The sequence below is a fragment of the Jaculus jaculus genome, chromosome 19, assembly GCF_020740685.1.
Source record: "Jaculus jaculus isolate mJacJac1 chromosome 19, mJacJac1.mat.Y.cur, whole genome shotgun sequence".
NCBI classification, from domain to species: domain Eukaryota; kingdom Metazoa; phylum Chordata; class Mammalia; order Rodentia; family Dipodidae; genus Jaculus; species Jaculus jaculus.
The window spans coordinates 42,467,592-42,473,280 of record NC_059120.1 but is presented as its reverse complement, the minus strand read 5'-3'; the positions used below and the strand labels follow the sequence as shown (position 1 = coordinate 42,473,280).

At 45.5% G+C, this 5,689-nt stretch overlaps 1 non-coding gene across 1 annotated transcript; it reads left to right on the top strand.

Annotated features, from left to right (window-relative positions):
- The first annotated feature begins 868 nt into the window (after positions 1–868).
- On the top strand, positions 869–975 carry LOC123456118. The gene has a single exon (XR_006634338.1). It is a non-coding gene; the product is annotated as a U6 spliceosomal RNA (small nuclear RNA).
- Positions 976–5,689: the final 4,714 nt, after the last annotated feature.

Sequence of the window (5,689 nt, the reverse complement as noted above, 5' to 3'; positions counted from 1 at the left end):
CGGAGACCAAGGCTACTCTTTTAGTCTTTTCCAGAGTAAGACTGGGCATGAAGGCTGTTTCTGTCCCTGAGCCTGCTTTAACTCCTCAAGAAGTGGTGGAGAGAGGGCGGCTGTGTCCAGCCAGCTGCTCAGTCTCTGTGGTCTCTTTGATGCGCTGCTCAGCCAGCCTGATGGCCGCCCCTCTCCTGACCAGCAGATGGGGTTGGAGTGGATGATGGTTTTGGATTAGGGCAGCTGTAGTAGCCCAGGTGGTCAGCTCGATTTTGGAGGATGACTCCACCTTATGTTTACTCGTTCTCAGCCATGCCGTTTGGCAGTGATAGAGCAGGCTCTGCCATGGCTCATGCTATCATCCCTGTAAGAGAAGGGCCAGCTGCCAACTAGACGGGCAGCTACTCTACAGCACAGCCCTAGAACTGCGTGAAACCACGAGCCACCCCTGTGTAAGCTGGAACAGAGCTTCAGCCGGTAACAGGGGTAGTCAGTCATCTCTAGCAGTGGATAGGAAGTTGACTGCTATTTCACAGTCCACGGTCCTGACCAAATGTCCGCACTGTAAATGTCTAGGACCTACCCTCCAGCGAACCTGGTTTCTAGCCTGAGGCCAGACTGCCCCTTTCGTTGCAGAAAGGTGCAGAAGTAGTCTAGGTGGGAAGGCAGAAACTCAGTCCTGAGGATCACCTGTGTTTGCTTTGCCTGTAGTAGGAGTCAAGGGCAGGCTTGATGTTTGTGTATTGAAAGCATGCAGCGGCGTCGCTTCCACCTTACTCTGGGCAAATAGATGCTCTGTCCATAATGTGCCTATGTCCAGCCACCAACAACCAGTCTCTTGCTCTCACGGATGCCTAAGTGGAAGGCGGAAGAAAGAGTGCTTGCTGTGATAGCTTTTACACTAACATTGAATTGATACAGAGAAGATAAGCATGATCCCTGAACAAGGATGACATGTAAGTGTGTGAAGTGTCCCAAATGTTAAAAAAAAGAAAGTGGGGCTGGCGAAATGGCTTAGCAGTTAAGGCAGTTGCTTGTGAAGCCAAAGGACCCAGGTTCAATTCCCTTGGACCCATGGAAGCCAGATGTACAAGGTGGCATATATGTCTGGAGTTCATCTACAGTGGCCAAAGGCCCTGGTGTGCCCATTCTCTTTATCAACTTCTTCCTTTCCCCATCTCTCTCTCTCTCTCTTTCTCCAATAAATAAAATAAATAATAAAAGGAAAATGAAACATATTGAGGAATATGAAAAAATGGTTTGAATTTTGTGGGTATCTGTATATTTTTCATTTTTGGTCATTGTAACTTTCTTTGAGTACTTCTCTGTGTCAAAGTAAATTGTAGGCTTTGGTTTGGAAATCTCCAGGTGAATGTGGGGCAGGTACCTGAGGCCCCTTTTTCTGCCTTCATAGTACTGTCCCTCCCCCCACCTCTTCCTGGACCCCACAGGCTGGGCCTCAGCCCTTCAAGCTAACCACTTCCTGTGAACCATTACTCTGATACTAGCTTATAACCAGAGAACCTGGGGGTCTAGGCTTGAGGACTAGCCATTCTCAGCTCCTTGATTTAGGGGTTCCCTGCCTGTCCGCCAGAGGCAGCACCCTACCTGCTGCCGTCAGCCCTGTCTAAAGACCCCCTGCCCTTCTCAGCTCTTCCATATCCTGCTGCGCCCCACCTGGGGATACTTCGCTCAGGGGTGGACCTACAGGGCTGCACCCAGCCTCCTTGGCAAGCAAAGACTTCAGACACCTCTTGGGCCTTGTTTCTGGTCCTGTGACCTCAGGGGCGCACTCTTGGGCCTCTCAACAGAAGACAACGGAAGGGAGGGCTGTGTTCCGCAGTCATGCTCAACTGGGGTGGCAGGCAGCTCCCACCCCCTCCCCACCTGCACTGTAGGCTCTGAGTTGGTGGATTAAGCATTTTACAATTGTATTTTAAATATAAAAAACTCACCACATTCATTTTTGCTGTCTACATGTGGCATTTCTACTCTGCACTCTGTTTTATGAGTCTTCATGTCAAGTGGCAGAGAGCCTGGACTAACGAGCACATTGGCATGGGCCTCAGTGCATTTCTTCATGGATAATTTCTTCAGTATTCTCAGGCCATCGATTTTAGTGGCATGCTATGCTATTAATTCATCTTCAGGTTCACAAATGCAAAGACAGTATTATGACCACATTCTTCCAATTATATATGATATTGTTTTGTTGAATCTAAATTTACCATATACTTTTAAAATCATCATCTTCTTAAAAGTTTTTCATCTTGAAAAACATGTAATGAAACTGAAAAATAGTCCCTAAAATTTTAGTACTAATTACCATAACATACTCTTACATTTTAGTAAGTAACACAAATTGCTTGAAACAACAACAACAACAAAATACAGTTTCATATTCACAGGTTTTCCTAATAGGATGGATTACCATATTCTGTGCCTCTCTTAGTGAATGCTCACTCCTTCCTATTGTCTTGTTTATGGATTATTTCCTTAGGATGCTCTCTAATTCTGAGATCCTACTATGTGGATCTGCACAGATTATATGCAAGCAGTCTGGAGGAGCTCTGGAGAAAGAGGAAGAACTCAGGACTCAGGTCCAGGGACACACGTTTGAATTCCTGGTCCTTATGTTCCTAAATTTCTTGGTGTCTTCAATTTCCTGATCTATGATACATGGATGGCAATGAAGAGTTTAAACTAGATTAAACAGGACTGGATGAAATAAAATTTATTGTGGAGCTAGCACAGTGCCTGATCTAAATTTAATCTGACATACTCTAAAAAAATAGTGTGCTCAGTTTTGCTAAAAGTCAAATATCGGTACTTAGCATGGCCTCTCGCTTGACAGCTGTGAATCAGTAGTTGGCCTTCAGTTCATTTAGTTAAATTTGAATCGGTGAATAGTAAGTATACATCCAGTACATTGTTCGTGCTTCAGATCTTTCCACTGGTCTGGGTTAGCTTCTCTACCTCCTGAGCAGCCTCTATTTGCCAAGTAAACAACTTCATCCACACTCAGTTCTATTCTGGATGAAGATCAATGGAAAGGGCAAGGCACAGGGATAAGCACTTCATTCTAAGAAAGGTCACCCTCACTTAAGGGATGAGGCTGCTGATAAGTATCCCATCAAGAGTAGCACAAGAAAATCAATTTGACTTTGGGACTGTCTTGAACAATGAGAGTCACATCACAGCAAACCAGATGGAGAGAATAATTAAGCCTGGAAACACAATATGAGCACACCAGTGTTCAGCTGATCCATCCCCATCAGTTGCAAAATAAAGGGAACATTTGCATGGCCTTTTTCCCCCCTTGATCAGTTTGTGGCCTGGTAAAGATGTGTTAGACAGGAAAAGGGAGAAGTAAAAAAGAAATTATAGAGACCTGGGGGTGGAGTTGCCTCATGTGGGGTCGAAGGAGCAATAGATACACTCATATCAGGTAGACTCACTGCCAAGGGACCTAGATTGACATATTTGAGCTACAGTCGAGGTTCTTAGTGGCAACTGCTGCCAGTTTAGCAAAAGAGCATTGCTTTGGGAGCCAGATTTAGAGAGCAGATTTTGTGAAAAATCCAGGGTTCTGTTGTCTCCCAGGGCTTGGTTCTAATTTTGGCTTTGGGCTGTCCTCACGGCTCCCACCTCTCATGCATTCATTCTATTTGGGGGCTTATTATGGAGGAAGCCAGCTAATGCTCCATCCAGAAAGAGAGAAACAAAAGCTTCCAAATATATTTTTGTTGAAACAAAAAAACAAACTCAAAATTATCTGGGTTTTATTGTGTTTTTATAGCCACCCCTAGTCACTGACAGAGCCCAACAGGGTTCTCATCTCTGCCTAAGGAAGCAGAGTGTTCACTGACATGATTTTTTTTTTTTTCTCACCTGTGAAAATATATCTCTCTGCAGCTCAGCACTAGTTCCTGGTCTTTTGCCTTCCTGAGACTCTGCTCTGATCCTGGTGCTTTCCCAGGCTCCCTGGGGCTAATGTGAGGATAAAAGAATATGGTGGTTTGAACCAAGTGCCCTTCATAAATTCATCTGTTCTGAATGTCCGCTCCCCAACTAATGGCAATTTGGGAAGCAGAGCCTTGAGAAGGAGGTGCGATGCTGGGGGTGGACTTTAATGCTTATTAACCCTTAGCTTGCCAGTGTTAGTTGGCTCACTCTCCTGCTGCTGTTGCCTACCTGATTTTGGCCAGGAGGTGATGTCTAACCTCTGCTCTATTATCTTTCCCCTGCCACCATGAAGCTTCCCCTTGACACTATAAGCCAAAATAAACAACTTTCATCAGATGCTTTTGGTAAGGTGCTTTACCCCAGAAATGAGAAACTGATTGCAACAAAGAGGGACTCAGGCCTGGAAGAAGAGGTGGCCTTTTGACACTGACGCTGACCAGGGGAGGTCGCTGTGAGGGCAGCACACTGGGCTCCCTGCAGACATGGCTCCTCCCTCATGTTTGGGGCATGTCTGTAATGATGGTTATTATATTCTTAGGCCGCTAAGTCTCCCGAGACCATTAGGAGAGAGTAAAGAGTTAAGAACAAATTGAAGGACCCCATGTAAGCTGGTCTTCTCTGTCCATATCTGGTCCTGGAGATAAGTGAGAAGTGTAGGACAGCAGGGTGATTCCCCCTCCAATCCATGTCTCTGGGTGCTGTGGTTTCCTTATGTGGGTGTGCACCGGTTGAGGCTCCTAAGACCTCATACCTTCCTGTTGCATTTTCCTGGGAGATGTGAACAAATGTCTGCTTACACAGATAGGGTGCCTATAGCAGACTAAAGTAACCTTTCCACCTAAGTGTAACTTGATGAACCAATGCATTTACTGACTCACTTATAACAGCCTGGGTGACCCCACACAGCTGCCTCACTGAAGAGTCTCACCCAAGCAAGGATGATGATGCCACTGTACCAGCCTAGATTGAGTCTCCTCTTGAGTTAATCTTTTACCTTCTCTATAATATCTCCTGAGACCATGCACAATTAGGGAAAAATCCCATGCAGTGGGAACAGGTATCAGAGGAATTGGCTGGAAATTCAGGTGAGGGTCTAATAAGAGAATGTCAAGTCTGACCTCACTGAGAGTATCTTGTAGGTAATCATGGCTGCTGATGGAGATGGTCACAGCCGCTATGTTGACAGAACAGCAGCCTATAACATTGCCCTTGGGATGTAGAAAGTGGACCTAATTCCCCATAGAGCCAATTATCTTGTGTTCCTATGGGAAAGACCAGCAGAACCCACTTTGTGGCCTAATGATGGGCATTCTAGTGGTGACTATGGTTAGTGGGACAAAATAACTGACCAGAAGCAGTTTTCAGAAGAAAAGGGTTTATTGCTGGCTTACAGTTTTGAGGGGAAGTGGCCGTCATGGAGGGGAAAGCATTGCACAGGCAGGAAGCTGCCATCTCATCTTCATATCAGCATAGAGGAGGAAGCACAAACAAGTGGGGCTGGGCTATTCCACCTCAGGCCCCCCCTTCAGTGACATGATTTCTCCTGAAGGTTCCAAAACAGCACCACCAAAAGGAAATCAGGTGCTCAAAACACACAAGTCTATGAGGGACATTTAACATTCAAATTACCACAGTCATTGTCTGAGACAGCATTTTCAGACCATTTTATCACACTCAGTGTTACTATAACAAGATAAATTTGAGGATAGGTGCTCTCTGTGGAATTGAAGTA